This window comes from Dioscorea cayenensis, chromosome 17, assembly GCF_009730915.1.
Source record: "Dioscorea cayenensis subsp. rotundata cultivar TDr96_F1 chromosome 17, TDr96_F1_v2_PseudoChromosome.rev07_lg8_w22 25.fasta, whole genome shotgun sequence".
NCBI classification, from domain to species: domain Eukaryota; kingdom Viridiplantae; phylum Streptophyta; class Magnoliopsida; order Dioscoreales; family Dioscoreaceae; genus Dioscorea; species Dioscorea cayenensis.
This window is the reverse complement of record NC_052487.1, coordinates 2,703,624-2,721,188: the sequence shown is the minus strand read 5'-3', so window position 1 is coordinate 2,721,188 and position 17,565 is coordinate 2,703,624.

The window sequence follows — 17,565 nt, the reverse complement described above, 5'->3', positions numbered from 1 at the left end:
ATCCACACACTTCATCAAGAAACTATATTTTTCAATGGATTCTACCCCAATTTCAGCAGCTTTAGAAAAATGAGAGCACAATTTATTATACCGCACTTTTTGCTCACCAATATGTGTATCTTCATAACAATTCTTCACATAAGTATGGTGGCGTTTAATATCCTTTCTCCTACGAGGTAAAATATATCGAGATGGAATCTCTTTGACATTTCTCTCAATAAAAACTTTGCATATGCCTACAAATAATCCCTTTGAACTCGAATAAACGACAGGTGCATTTAATATCAAACTCGAGCTCATTTTGATCCACAGTAAAACCCACTTGTCGTCTGACTCTTCCATCTTTTACTTTTAAAATGTCTGTCACCTGAAATATATTTCTTGCCCGGGGTCTGATCTAATAAATGTAAGATTGCAATATAGCATTCCTCTCAACTCATCTTGGAATAGCTTAAAAATTTCATTGGTATAGGCTTCTTGTAGTTGCTTCTCAAAGCAACAATCAGTTAGGACTTGAAAGTTTGAGTTAAAAGTTGCAAAATCAGCCTTGTTTTCTTTCTCAATCTTACTTTTTAATGCATTGTCATACTGCTCCACAAATTGCTTTAAGGATGTTGTTGGTCCCACATAACCATCAAAGAAAGCATTTATGCTTTCACTTCTTTGGGTGGTAGACATTCCATCCCAAAAAACACCTTTAACATATACAAGGGCCCATCAATGACGATTTGTATATAAAAATTTCAGCCATTCATTTTTCCTGAGATTGTAATCTTCTATCATCTTCAACCAAATGTTTTCAAATTCTTGAATATCTACTACCTCATAAACAATACTCTTCAAAACTTTTTTTATTGCTTTGTAGTGTGTTAGTCCGCCAAGCTTCTTGGGGATCTTCTTCATAATGTGCCAAAGACATAGTCGGTGATGAGAATTTGAAAAAACTGTCTTGATTGCACCTTGAATAACCATACACTGATTTGTAATTATTGCCTTTGGAGCCTTACCCGACATGCATTCCAACCAAGTTTTAAACAACCAGATATAGGTTTGTGTATCTTCGTTCGACAATAACCCACATCCAAATAATATTGTTTGCCCATGATGGTTTACTCCAACAAAAGGAGCAAATGACATATCATATTTATTTGTTAAATATGTTGTGTCAAAAGATACAACATCACCAAAAACTTCATATGATGTTATAGACCTTGCGTCTGCCCAAAATACATTTCGTAACCGACCTTCTTCATCCATATCAACCAAATGAAAAAAATTAGATTTGTCACACCCACCCCTTCTACCGAGGTAAATGTGGCACCCATCAGTTAAAATTCCCTTTTAACTGGAAACTGACACCCTGCTTTAAACAAAATCAGACCTACAAATCACAATTTATAATTTCTCACCAAGCACAGGTTCAAATACAGAAATACAATAAATATAAATACTCAAATTTGCGGGTACAACCGCTACAAGATCACAACAACAATAAATAAAAAGAAAGGAATGGGGACCCACTGCAATCCTGGACTCAACCCTGACTAGCGCTATACTCAATCAGGCAATCTAGGGTTCTGCTCCTGCAGCTACAGCACATTCAGTTGGTCGGTAGTGGCTTAATAATTTCAAATACTTAAATATAGTGTATATAAAGTACATAAATACCAACTGCTCAAATAATTTTCCAACTTTTCCAAAATACCAGAATTGTAGCAAAATACAATCTTTAAAGAACTCTTGAAATATAAATTCAACATAAATCAACATCAATTTGATTTTCTCAGAAAACACAAATTTTGCGAGAGACCATCACAATTCAAAAAATAACATAACTCTCGAATTTAAAATAAAGCAATACCCAACACTCACCCAGCATAACATGGTCTAGAAAACTCTCTAAACCTTCGCCGTGGCCGCGGCTAGGTTCAGAGCCGTCAAGGAACTCATGTCCTTAACGTTGACCCATCGGTTCACCGGTCGGTGACCCCCGGCTACCCGATGAATATCCAGTCAGGGCTCTCCGCTCCCACCTGAGCTGACCCTCGTGGAAATCAATACTCAGGTCCACCACGCCACCTCTAAAGGCTGGCCCGTGGGGACCCACTACTGCAGTAGTCGGGCCTTAGCCCGCCATCACGGTCCAAACCAACATGTAAATGCAGCAATAATACAAACTGTATAAATCATATCACAGGATCCTTATCCAGGACAAGCATTCACATCACGGAAATAACCATTATTTTCCACAAAGTCAATGCCAAAAGTATAACAATGCATAATACCAGTAAAGCCCAGATCCACGATACCATTCCTATACCAGGAATGAAAACCAATTCTACTAACAATGCCGATAAAACATCTTTAATATGCTCACATGGTTTCGCAAATCACTCCAAATCAAAGCATATATACCCATAAAAAATAATTACATGAATTGAATACTTAAATCTCATATATATATATACATGTATTTCCACTATTCACAAATACGTATAATTATACAAAACTGATGTATTAATACGGTTATCATGGCACATCGTAGGAAAATAAATATAAGTATATTTCGACCTTATACGTAATTAAACATGATAAAATGAAATACTTAAACATTTATTTCCAAAATACTAGCCATTAAACGGTTATTTCAAAATAATAATAATTAATTAATTATTTAAAATAATAGCCACTACCAACTCACCTAGTATCCTTGGGTTCCTTCCTAGGCCCGGAACTCCCTCCCAAGTCTGAACAACACCTAACAGAATAATATAATAAAAATAAATAACACATTTAAACCCAAAATAAAATACTATAAACAATAATAGACTCTCTATTGGGCCCACTCACTCCAATCGGTTAAAACCCGACCTTGCATAATCCAACTGGCTTTCAATTGCACTTAAACCAACTCAGTTTAGGCTAAATATTGCTGAACCAATCTCGATTCCACTAAACCAAGCTTAATTTCACTGAACCAGCTTGAACCAACTCAATTCTTATTCAAAATCCATTGAACCAACTTGGTTCAGCCCAAAACCCTTAGCACAAATCAACTGAACACAAACCCAAACCATCTCAACTTGATTTGATCAAGCCCAACTCAACCAAATCAATTCAACTCAACCAATTCAACTTGGTTTGATCCAACCAAATCAATTGGACTAACTCAACCCATTTCAATCCAACAATCATCATTAACACCTTAATCATCATCATCATCAATTTAATTAACCAAACCAAACCCTAATCATTCTCATTAATATTTCTTCAAATTCATCAATATTTTCATCAAATCCAACCATAAATACATATATATACATGCATACATACACATGCCAAAAACAATACAAAGAAAGGTTCTTACCAAGCCAAGCCATCCCTCCGGCAAGCTCACTCCGACGATCTCCAAGTCCCTCTCCTTAAAACCTCCAATTTCTTCCCATTTCTTCATTTTTTATTTTTTTTAAAACTCTCGGGTTACTGTAGCAAGAAGAATGATGGAGAAGAAGATGAACAACACTCAAGCTCTAGATTTTTCTCTCAATTAACTCTTCAGCCGAAATCCACTTTTAATCCCTCAAAAGATAATTTCTTATAAAACAGTCCTAGAAAATCAACAAATGGTCCCTGAATTATGAAATATTATTCTCAAAAGGTCCTTTCAAATTATCCAATGGTCCCTGGATTATAACACAACATTTCAAAAAGATCCCTTCATCTTACCTTTCAGTCCTTGGTTTTCAGAAACATTTTATATCAATTCTTTTTCTATTACTCTTTAACCCAAAATCTTTTAAAAACTTTTACATTTAAGTCCTTGTTCTTTCCACTTGGGGTTTCTCCACAAGGTTACTCTGTAGAAAACCTTACTGCAACTGTAGTAATACCTTGAATATATTTTCTAATAGGTATCCACAGGTTCAGGGTATTACAAGATTTCTCTGTTGCATGCGTGAGAAATAATTGCCAAGTGCCTCCGCATCTCCAACTCCAAGTCTGAATTGCCTTACTTTTGCAATATAATTCTGACAATCTTTTGCAGTGTAGGTTAAATTTTCATATCCACCACTTTCAACGGCCAATGAATGAAAGTTTTTACTCAAACCTATCCCTGCTTGGTCGTTTAATTCAAGCCTTTTTTTGACATATGCATCCATTTTTTTATTACATCTTTGGAAACGAGCCTTATGCGGACTTAGTGAATGATTATGCTCCAAATTAACACTAGATATGGTAAAACACCCATCACTACCAACAATAACATTTATTTTAGCTTCATACCTTGTTTTAATAGATAACCTTGGGTTGAAAGCACTTTTTGCAGTAGATATTCTTTTGCCACCTCTTACACATGTGAGTGCATAATACTTTAATTTTCCATCATTTTCGACTTTTGTACATTTTTTTTTTTGCAATACCAAAACCTTCTTGTCAAGCATATTCAATATAGAGACTATATACTTCTTCTTCAGAATTGAACACCATTCCTGCCTTCGAAACAACTTTTTCAAGTAGTGGCTTCTCAAACTCTACCATTTTCTCTTTCTCTTTATTCATTATTTCTGTATTTGAAGATCCAACTTCTTTTCCATTCTTCACTTGTTCAGAAGATTGAAATTCCAACTCTACCATAATGTTTTTGATTTGGATCTATAATATACAAGTAACAACTAGGAAATAAATATATTATAAACTAAATGTGGTAAAAAATGAAATATATTAAAATTTATAACAAGCAACATAAATTATCATTGAAATTATCATCACAAGTAAATGATCAAACATGTTTAAGATCAAACAAAAAATGTTTCAAATCAAACAATTCATTTGTTAAATTATATTATAACAAATAGACTACAAACAATACATGTTTCAAATAAAAAAAAAAAATATAATTGAAATCTTATACTCACAAATTAAATTTGAAAATTTATCTTTCTAATAAATAAGGATATGAATAAAGCTAATTCTTATCAACTCATAGCTAAGTAATAACAATGTGTCCAGCTAGATAACACTAACTAATGTTTCAGGAAGTAAAGCAAGCACCAAAGCTTTGCATGGAGTCTCAATTTTCTCAGATCACTGCATTTCACTAAATTGGTCAAGTGAATCATTAAAACCTCATGAGCTACCTTTATCAACACAAGAAGAAAAAAAAGGAGCTTTGCATGGAGTCTCAATTTTCTCAGCCCATCACCAATCAAATCAAAGAGAAATAATCAAAACACTAACCATCAAAATCCTATTTAAAAGAATTATCTTTTACCTTAATCCCAAGGATGCCAAACCTCCTCAACACCCAGATCACCTCATTTCACGAATTAAAACCAAAAAACCCTGCCAAAACCCAACAAACTAGTAATTACAAAGGAAAAAAAACAAGCATACAAAACTTCACCTTTTAGATACAAATCACCAAAGAAATCACCAAACAAACCATCAAGAAAAACTTTAAAAACAAAGAAATCGCTAAAAAAAAACCAGAAAACCATTAGAAAAAAAAATGATTATCAAATTATTGTTATAATCTAACTTGATTTTGTTAGACGTGAGATCAACGCAGGTCTCTCCAGGGAACGAACCGGCTGGGGACGGGTTAGCTAAGTCGGGGGAGGAATTAAACTCTCGATCGTGTGCCGGTGGCGTCGGGCGAGAAGGGCTTCGCAACTGCTGCGGCGGCGGCGGAGGTGCGATGACGTCGCCGGTGGCGTCAAGCGAGACTAGACGGCGAGGAAAGGGGCTGGCGGTGTCGGGGGAGGAATAAAACTCAAGGTCGTGTGCTAGTGGCGTCGGGCGAGAAGGGCTTCGCAACTGCTGCGGCGGCGGCGGAGGTGGCGATGACGTCGCCGGTGGCGTCAAGCAAGACTAGACGGCAAGGAAACGGGCTGGCGGTGTCAGGGGAGGAATAAAACTCAAGGTCGTGTGCCGATGGCGTCGGGCAAGAAGGGCTTCGCAACTGTGGCGACAGCGGCGGCTATGACGTCACCGGTGGCGTCAAGCAAGACTGGACGGCGAGGAAATGGGTGTCTTCGGAGAAGGAAACGAGATTTGCGAAAGAGGACATCTACAACTTTGTTTTTCTCATTAAAACATAAGAGAGAGAGAGAGGGATGACGTGGATGCTACATAAGCATCCACGTCCTTCGGCCCCTTTTTTCGGATGATTTATTCGTTCGAAATAGCATTTCTCATAAAAAAATAAGTGGGCGTTCAAGTTGGATGACTTAGTCAAGATTATAAGGCGCATTATTCTTTAGGGCTGTTTGATTCGTGGTAATGACATATTACCACGTAACGAGATTACCATGGTAATATGAGTGGGAATATTGCGGTAATTTAATATAACCATGTTTGGTTGGGAACTCTTATTGCCGGGAATAGTTCATTGCCGTGTTTGGTTGTCATGGTAATTAATTTGTTAAAATATAAAAAAGTTATAAGATTACCATGGTAATCCAAGATAGACATCAAATTTGGTGGTAATAGAATTATCATTTTTTTTGTAATATTTATAAGTTGGTAATGTGATATTACCATCCAGATTACCACATGTGCAATGTCAAACGTGGTAATATTTTCATATTACCACGTAACACGTGGTAATTTTTCTACATTACCGCGAACCAAATGGTCCCTTAGTATTATTTAGGAGGCATGTTCCACATGTGTTAATAATAACTATAAACTTAGGGGTTTTTTTTTGGGGCGAATACAACATGTTAAATCAAATATACTCCTGAAATGATGGAAATTTTATTAGTATGTCTCTCGGAGATTCGCATCATGTGCCACAGCTCATACAAAAAGAAAAATATGTTGTTTTTATGATCTCGTAAGGAGACAATGTTAATTTAAACCATCAAATTATAATAGAATGAGGATATGCATATTTCATCACTAATTTAGAAAATTAGTTTATTTAATTGAGATATTTATTTGTTTTTTGGGGTGTTTCATGGCCCATGAAAATTTTTCAATATATATATATATATATATATATATATATATATATATATATATATATATATATATATATATATATATATATATATATATATATATATATATATATATATAAAATATACTTAAAATATTAATAATTAATTTATATATGGAATTAAAAAAAACTTTGCATCAGTCATTACGCATGGGAGACGGAGAGTGATTTTTCTTTAAAAAAAATTCTATCCATGCTATTTAAAATAAAATAAATAAAAATAATAAAATTATTATATTAAATAAAATTGATATTAAATGATAGTCGCAAATATTAAATAACATGAGTCCTAGTCTCTTCATGATATTTTTGTATTAATTTTTTTAATTAAAGTGGATAAATTGTTTTTAAATTTTTTTATAAAATAATAACGAAAAAGACCTGCAAAAGATGAATTGTGACTTGTGCCTCATTTTCAAATCTGAAGACAATATTTGTTCTGGTGTGCCATACTCATGTTCCATTTCGTGGGATGTGGACGAGCCTCTGAAATACCATATATATTTCGCTCTTCGATCTTGATGAGAAACAGATCTGGCCCTTCGATGATGTTAAGAGAGATGAGGACAGGTTACCAAAGAAACAGGTCCGGTGACGGTAGAAGTATCTCCTCATCAGAATGCAGTTGAAATGGACTCCCAACAAGATGTCTCTCTCCTTTGACATTAGGGATAACATATTGGCATGTCAATAGAGGATTGGAGGGGGGGTATTGTTAGGGTTACCCCCACTGTAATAAAAAACTATGTGAAAGCACCGCAACAAATCACTGTTCATGGTACTGTAACAATTTAATGTTCATGCATACGGTCTCCATTCGGTTGCCATGCCACTTGTATGATTTAGTGCAAACTTTCAAAAAAACCTATATAGCCTCTATATGGGCCTTATGGAACTCGTATGCCCTAAGCAAAACTCTCTGATTTTCTATATGCCTTCCATATGCCCCCTGAATACTTCCATATGATGGGCTCAAGACCCTCCTAGGTCAAATACAAACTTTAAGAGTGCAATTACAACCCCTCTTTGCACCCTAGAAAGGGTTGATGATTACAAAGATGACAAATATGCAAGTAAATAATATGAGACACCAATTTTAGTATGGAAACCCTTTGAATCGAGGGAAAAAACTACAGGACTCCTTAGAGCCTCTTACAATGCTTCCACTATGTCAATTAATGGAGTTTACAAGGATCTCTTTAGCTAACTAGAGGAATACAAACTCAAAAACAAGAGTGTTCAAGGAGAGACTCAACTAGACATGCATACATCATCTTCTCCCAAGATAGATACAATGACATCAAGAAGGATTTACGGAGATCAACTCAAAGGATTAGGAACCTTACTAGCAAGGATGCTCTCTACCTAAGAATGTAAATGAAATCCAGCGTCGATCGCCTTCCGATCTTCTTGCCAAGTTTAGCCCTAATCCCCTTCTCCTTCCTTTTCTTGGTTTCTTTCTTCTCCCACTCGATTGTCTTGTCCTTCTCACTTTCCTTATTCTCTCATCCCAAGAATGAGAGTTTTACGCAAATAGGACATTCACATGAGATTACTCTTATACCCTTGACATTCCATTAAATGACATAACTTCTTTTTCTTTTCTTTTTTCATTTTTATATTGGGCCAAAACCTAACTTATTGTTCAATCCCAAATGGATTGAAACCTAACATGTACAATGTTAGCTATGTCCTTGCTATTTCAAAAACCATGCAAATGTGTGAGGATTCAGCATGTGTCAAGGTGGGTGCGTTATTAGGTCCAATCACAAGAGGGGACTATGGTTTGGCTAAAACCCACTTAACTCACAACACCATCTAAGTGTGAGCCCAAGCTTGGAGGCAGATCTAAAACCCGGTGGAGCAAGATATGGGGCTCAAGCCTACTCAAAAAGCCCAACCTCTTTGTCCTCAAATCTTAGGCAAATTATAGGCATATTAGCCATCAAATGCTCCTTTAATGGGATAAGAAGAAATTGGGCTGGACAATGGCCCAAATGGAGACCAAACACTGGAGGCATCTTTGGATGCTTCTATTGATGGTTTTTATGATGCTTCTCATCCATCATCCTTGAGCCTTTCTTTAGGTTTCCAATGGTGTTATGTTATAGGCTTCTGGTTGACGGTACTCAAAATGCAAGGAGAAAACTCATACCAAGATGTTATGAATTAGGAAGACCAATTAGCAGATTTAGAACATCAAAACTCAAGAGAGACCCTTAAGGGCCTCTTTATAAATGTAGAAAGCTAGCAACTGCAAGGTAGTTAGGCAAATGAAGACTCGGCAACTGATGAATCTGAATTAGAATTTGAGAGAAACATTCGGAAGCTATTGTCAAACTACCATGCTGAGAATCAAATGGTCTCTTATGGCTAGCCTCCTAGTGCTAGGCATAGTGAACGTCGAAAGAAGCTGTTCTTTAAATGGAATGAAGACGCAGGGTACCTAACACAACCACCCTGATATACCAAGAAAAAAAATGTGGCAAACAACTTCTCTAAAGTTTCAAAGGCAAATAGAGCATGATTAAAGGTTTCTAGTGTGATTATTGAACAGAGGCAATAGATTTAGTGGACACTAGCGAGATGACATTTTCCCATTGTACTAGCTAGTCTCCTTTTGTGCACTTTCGCCTTGGGGTTTATTCTAGGGTTGTCATCCTTTGTGTCCTTTATGTTCATGTACTTCTTGTTATTTCAACAACTAGTGGACATCTTATCTGTGTTTTTTTGTCTTTTGCATTTTGAATATTTTTATTTCTACCTCTTGTGCTCAATTTCGCCCTGGGGTTTCTTCCATGGCTGTCATCCTTTGTGTCCTTTATGTTCATGTACTTCTTGTTATTTCAACAACTAGTAGACATCTTATCTGTGTTTTTTTGTCTTTTGCATTTTGAATCTTTTTTTCCCTACCCCTTATTTGTCTTTGTTTTTTTTTAAATAGAAGTGATTTATCTAATTTTTTTTCAAAATAAATAAATAAATAAATAGATGCAATCTACCTTCCTCTGTCTTCATAAGCCAAAGATAGTGCTATGGTGAAATTAACTCTAAATTATTTGTAAATTCTTTAAATGGCTGAATTTTATCTTTATACTCAATCTTTTTCAAATTTACTTTTTATATTTCATTATAGAGATTTATTTATTTATTGTTTTATACATAATTTAATTTGTTTAATTATTTATTTGATTATTTATCATAGGGATTGTCACTAGAAGTTAAGGGTATACATGATTTATATTTTTAAAATATTAATTATTACACCATCAAACTAGAGTTAATATAATTTTTTATTTTTTTTAAAAAAATTGATTTAAGAATATTTAAATTTTATTTCTTATTCTGCCAATGGCGAGACATGTGAAAAGTTCATATAGTTTTCTTGGTATGGTTTATTTTTAAAAATAAAATAATCATAATTAAAATGCACCAGTTCTTGTCTTATGAACTTTTCTTGGTATGGTTTATTTTTAAAAATAAAATAATCATAATTAAAATGCACCAGTTCTTGTCTAAGCCAATAGTCTATGCTAGATGAGGACAAGTGGTGCGTGTATTTAGTTATAATATTATAAACATTATGAATTTATAATATATCTTATTGTTATAAAAAACACATAAAATCAAAATAAATAAATACATAAATGTAAAATTTTAGAAACAGAATCTTTTGAATTTTAATTAAGATTTTATTAAAAAAATTCTCTAAATTATATTTTTCCCGTACAACAAATCTTTCAGTTTCTAGGTACAACCTAAAGTTATATCATCACCAGCCTACATATAAATATTTCGAATCTTTATATTTTTAAGTATCTTGAATCAATAACTCACATTTATACATTACCGTATTTGGAAGAAAATATTATAAATTTCTCATAAAATTTTGAAGCACACTGATTTTTTAGGCAAAACAAGTAAAAGGAAAGGAACGGTTAACGTCAACCATCAGATAGTCCAATGACACCAAAATATAAGAGGGGGGTCATGGGTTCAAATCTCTCCCCGACTGCATCGCTCACTATATCGTTTCATACATCGCTCATCCCGGGATTTTTATACTGATTCTCATACTATATCATACATCGGACATCCGGTTTCGGTGATTATTTAATACATCATATATTCATATAAAAAGCAAATGGCCATTGCCTCATTATTCAAAGCAGTTAACCTGGACAAGGCAAGCGTATGCATTACGTTAACACTGAAGTAGCCTTTCCTCTAACTCGAAAATTGCTCAAGAGTGACCACCCAAGGCTTTAGTAGAGAGGAGACGAAAAGGAAAAAAGGGACCACACACTAGTGTGTAGACTTTAAATCAAAGTAGCAACACACAAAGGCTATATAAGAGCATGAAAGTTCCCCTCTCTACTTTAAATCAATGTGGGATTAAAGTTTATAAGAAGCACAAGCATTCTGCATGTTTGGGTTTTTAACTAAAGTGTGGGATTGGGCCTTAGTCCAACTTAAATCCAACACCCCCACACCCTCAAGAAAATATATAAAATATAAAAAAAAAATTGTGAAGAATAATTACCCAAGGCTCCAAGGCAATGCCCTAAGCTAACTGAGGGCCAGTATTGCATCCATTAATTATAATATTATGCTCTTTTTCAGGGCCTTCGGTCTTCTTATACATTTTGGTGCTGCAGTTTTATCGTATTTTCTCTTATTTTGAGGGCCAGAGTTAGAAGATACCAAATGCGCACTCTCAACTTTATGATTTTTCGTTCTATCTTTCTGTAGTACCAAATGTGAAATGAGCTCATTCAATGTTCACTTGTCCTTCTAATAGCTATAGCTCATTTCAAATTGACTAAATCGAGGAGGAAGGGAAATCAAAACCGGATGCATCAGAACATTTTTTCGCAACTCAATTTTTAAGCACTTTAATTTCCCAACTAGATAAAACATATCAAGAACGTACTCACGTATATTCCCGTCACCCTTATACCGCATAGAAACAAGTTTCCTTAGGATAACACTCGTCTTTGCCTTACCACTCACTATAACAAATTGTATTTTTAATGATAACAAAAGTTATCACTAAAAACAATAATTTTAGTCACAATTAGTAATAGTAGCAAATTTTATAAGTCGTCACCTCCCATCACAAATACCTCCGATGCTAATACAAGAGTGACAATTTTTTTATAAATGGTCACAATTACTCCATATTTTGGTGACCAATTTCATGACACTAACAAATTTAATATTTGTGATAAAACGATGTGACTACAATAATCTTCTTTACTTATGTCAATTTTGTTGATATAAAAATTTTTTAATTGTGACGAAGTGCTCACAATAATTTGTTCAGTTGTGTCAATTTTGTTGATATAAGAAAAATGCTAAATTGTGACGAAAAAACTGTCACAATAATCTATTTTATTGTAACAAAATTGTTGACTCTGAAAAAATTCAATAGTGATAAAACGTTTTTGTCAATAGTAATATTTTCATTGGTGACCAATATTTCGTCAATGATATTACTTTGAGATATTGTTATGTGTTTAAAATTATTAATTTAAAATAATATTTCCACTAAAATAAAAATTATGTTACGCTTGTTTTTTCACTAATATAATTAATTATTTGTGATAAATATAAAGTTATATTTTAGATACTTCTTTCAAGACAAATTTTTAATAGCAAAAATATTGTCACACATGCAAATAAAGCATTTAATATTATATTAAAATAAATAAATAAATATCATCAAAATATACAAAATTCAAATTTTGAATATACAAAATTGAAAATTTTAATATCCAAAATACAATTATAAAATTATCTTTTTATAAAAAGCTTCTCTTTTACTTTTCAGCCTCAACTTTTGTTAGAATTTGACTCTTTGTTGGGACCTTAATGTTATTACCTTTCCTTGATGCTTAACCTGCACATTTAATAACAAAAAAAAAATAAGAATCTAATGAAATAATTTTAAAAATTTAAAAATTCTAATTTAATTACAACTTTTATTTCATTATTTCTTCTCAATTGAAACAAGTTCCATGTTGCATTTGGCTTTTGTGATTTTTAATAGGTAAAAAATCATAAAAAAAGAAAATCACATAATCTAAATCTAAATAACATATTCCTATGATGAACGTGAACCTAAGATTCAAAGTATCGAAAAAGAAACACTAACAAACAATCATCATTGAAAAAAAATCAATAAACCTAACTTTGAAGATTAAAAAAGATAAAAAATAATAATTATCTCGTATCCATTGCATAAAATAAGCAAAAGAATTTAAAAAAAATAAAAATAAGCAAATCTTGTGGTCATCAATAACATGCACCTTTACATCTAGGGATAGTTGAGTCACTTTAATTCTCTGAGCAAATGAAGCCGAACCCTTGCCATCGATTTCCATAGACACATAATTACTCGAGACATCACTCTTTTAATATATTAAATTCATTGAGGATATATATCTTTTTAAATTTTATTTTTTTTAAAAAAATATATATATTATCCATATTTTGTTTTGTGAGATTTGGTAAATCTCTATTTAATTTCAATTTTTAAAATCTTTCTCAAATACTATAAATCGTAGGTATAATCTAAATTACCAACTTATTTTCAATCCCTTAAAATATCAATTTTGAGGATTGGATAAATAATAAGAACTTGCAAAACATTGAATTCGGAGAATATTTTTTACATCGATTTTTCTCTCATATTTTTACAAATATTTTTTAAATTTGAATAGATTTTCTTTTAAAAAACGTTTATATAAATAAATAAATATATATATATATATATATATAGACACACACTTGATCCTAAAATATGTTAAATATACTTTAGATTTTTTTATGACAATATTTAGTAGATGTTAATAGTTGAATTTTTTGTGACAAAAAATATGAACAGAAAAAAAAGACCATTGGCGAAGAACACTTTCATCACAACAAATCAATATATTATTTACGACACTATATAGGTATATTAATAGTGACAATGTAATTGTGAGAAATTCTAAATCGTCACAAATATAATAGTTTTAGTGACGAAAAAATCACCACAATTAACTTAGATAATAGTATTAATTATTTTTTTTATTACAAAAAACTTCATATTTGCCACAAAATGATTTTTTTAGTTACACATGATGCTCGTAATTTTTTTGTAGTACAAGCATAATTTACTTAGTATATTAAAACTAGATTGGAGAAAACCAAACTTATATTTATATTTTTTTTGTTACTTTTGGTATTTTTATGTGAAAAATAATTGTTTATTTGGTAAATGATTTATATATATATATATATATATATATATATATATATATATATATATATATATATATATATATATATATATATATATATATATATATATATAGAATTTGCATTGTAGATACTGTGCAGCCTAGGCGAACTCACCAATGCGATGATAATGATTTAGTATTTAAGCATAGTTACTTTTAAATGTTTTAATAGATTAATATTTTGGGTTAATAAAACAAAATTTTTTAGTATCTAATAGCTTATTTTGAAGTATTTATAAATAATAATTTTGTTTGATAAAATCATGTTAATTTTAATTTTAAAAACCTTTTAAATTTTATCTATAATCACTTAAAAAATCTATAAATATCCTTTGAGATTGGGTAGGAAAAAAATAGAGTTTTTAATATTTTATTAATAATATAATTTTACAACTATATAGACTACGTATTTGAATAATTTTGTATCCAAAAGATGTATAATTGTGATGGATACTAAATTGTCACAATTGAAATTGTAATAGTGACAAAATAATTAGATGTTACAACTATTCCAAACTATTGTGTCAATTAACTTTTTTAGCATAACAAACACAATAACATGGTTAAGGAATTTAATTTTTGTGGCAATATTTAGTGGACACTAAATGGTTGAATTTTTTGTGATAAAATTGTTGTAACAAAAAAGATATGTTGAGTGATGGAGAACACTTTCATTATAATAAATAAAAAAATTATAGTGATAACAATATTTCTTGTCACAATTACATATCATTTTCATCAAAAAAATTTTAACATAAAATCTTGTATGCGTTTTGTAACAAACATTGGACACAAAAGAAATTTTGCCACTTATCACTATAATAGTGACAAAAACATAAATTATCACAATTAAGTTAAACAATAGTGTTTGTTATATTTTTTGACACAAAAAACTTAATGTTTGTGGCAAAATAACCGAGTGACACAAAAAAGTTGTCACTAAAAAGCTTAACTCTTGTAGTGACTTCTTACAAAGTGTTCCTCAAGGGTGTTGAGAAAGTGTCTAACATCATTTTTCTTAAACATAGTGTCCAAAAAAGTCTCCAGGATTGTATTATTTATGATCATCAAACCTATGCCATTAGATCGTTTCCACATCTCAAAACTTCTCCTATCCTCAAGTGAGCTTTGATCTGTAAGAGGTGCATGACATGGTTCTTATAATGCATAGTCCAGATCCATACATCCCAAAACAAGTGTCACCTTGTTTTTTCAAGTCTTAAAGTATGCGCTGTTAAGCACATGAACGCTACTGAGTGTAGCAAACACATTGCCAACACTATGATATCAGTTGTATATAGACCAATCAATAAAAATCAGCTCACAATTAAATAACAAAAAAAATATAATAATCAAGCATATAAATAACAACAACCCATCTGCAAGTCAATTGGTGTGACATTAAACCTAGTCTTTGGACAGATATTCAATTTATTAGTAATTAACTTGTTGCAATAATCAAGTTTTATAGTAAAATCTAGTTAAGTATAAAGTCTTCTTTTGGGATGACTAAATACTCACAATAGACACTTTATAACTATAAACAACTTATTACCACATGTGCAAACAAATCTCTACCAAACAATAGTCTTCCTTTGGGCTGACGTGTTGTGTGCATGAAAATAAGCATGTACTAACACCATGGTTAAATTCATAATAATTTAACTAAAATTTGAATATTATCTTAATTCAAAATCAAAGTAATATAAATTATTAATTATGTTCAAGAGCTTTGATTTTGATAATCATAAAGATTAACTTAATAAAATAAAATAAATCTAAACATGTATGGAAATTCGAGAACATGCATGCACAATGTATAAATCAATGGTAGAATACCTTATTTAGTCCCTCTAATATAGTCATTTTGCCCTTTTGGTCCCTCTAATATGATTTGTCTCTATAATATCCCTCTATTTTAATATTTAAAAAATATAAGTCCTCATAAAGACTTTCTAGAAACAAATTATATTAGAGAGAGAGAGAGACTAAATAGAGTATTCTATAAAATAAATTTAATCACAATGAAATTCAATCCAATCATACACGGTTTCCAATCTATTGGATTTAGATGAATTATAGATAAAGGCGTAAGCCAGCACTTGGATGTCTCTTGGATTAATATATATATATATATATATATATATATATATATATATATATATATATATATATATATATATATATATATATATGTGACCATCATCATATTAACATGAAAAATCTAAACCAAAAGCATGCATAACAAAATCATATATATATACACATATTAATCAATAAATTCAACGTCTAATCAAAATAAATCCCAAACAATTTCAAAACAAGATCACTCTGATACCACTTGATGAAACTTGATGAGTTTCCTAATACAACCAATATCTTCTTATTCTAGAAATTATTTGGGAACAACATAAATTTGGCGAAAGCATGCCTGCACTTGAATCCATTGATGGTAATGATTATAAGCAGAGAAGGAGATGGAACCGTAATTTAGAAAACCCTAATTCTGAATCTCAGATTGTTGCATGTTCAGTTAGGGATCACACCATATTTAAGAAATCTTTATGGGGCTAATTACAAGTCTGTTCATCATAGACTTGACGATTTCGCCCCATGAATTCTACACATCGTGTGATTAATATATAAATCCACACATTTAAAATTGGTATAATTCTCTAAACAGTCCGTCTGCTTTTTTAAATTTACCCTTTTAGTCCCTCACTTTAAATTGTAACCATTTAGTCCCTCTACTACATTTAACTGAGCCATGTCAATCTCTCTTTTTGATGGTTTAGGGGGATTGACATGGCTAAATTAAAATTGTAAAGAGACCAAAAGGGTTACAATTCAAACTAAAGGGACTAAAATGGTAAGTTTGGAAAAGTAGAGAGACTGTTTAGGGAATTATAACTTTAAAATTACATAATTATGACCATATTCAAACTTGAATTAGATCACAATAATTAGGTCCATTCAAAACTTAAATATAATAAGATACACACAATTATAAACATTAGTTGTGTACGTCTACACAACTTATGCACATAAGTCCTTTATATCCCTACATGATATGTGATCCACAACCCAACAATCCATCCCCAAAACTTTGACTATTTGAGGACTATGCGAAATAGAATGATTTCATGAACATCTCAATGAATTTATGAGTTTTTCCGATGATCTTACAATGTGATATCATGCTCTTGAGAAAGAAAGAAGGAAGAGTATATAGAACAAATTAACAAAGGCTTATGGTTGTGTTGTGAAACAATGAAG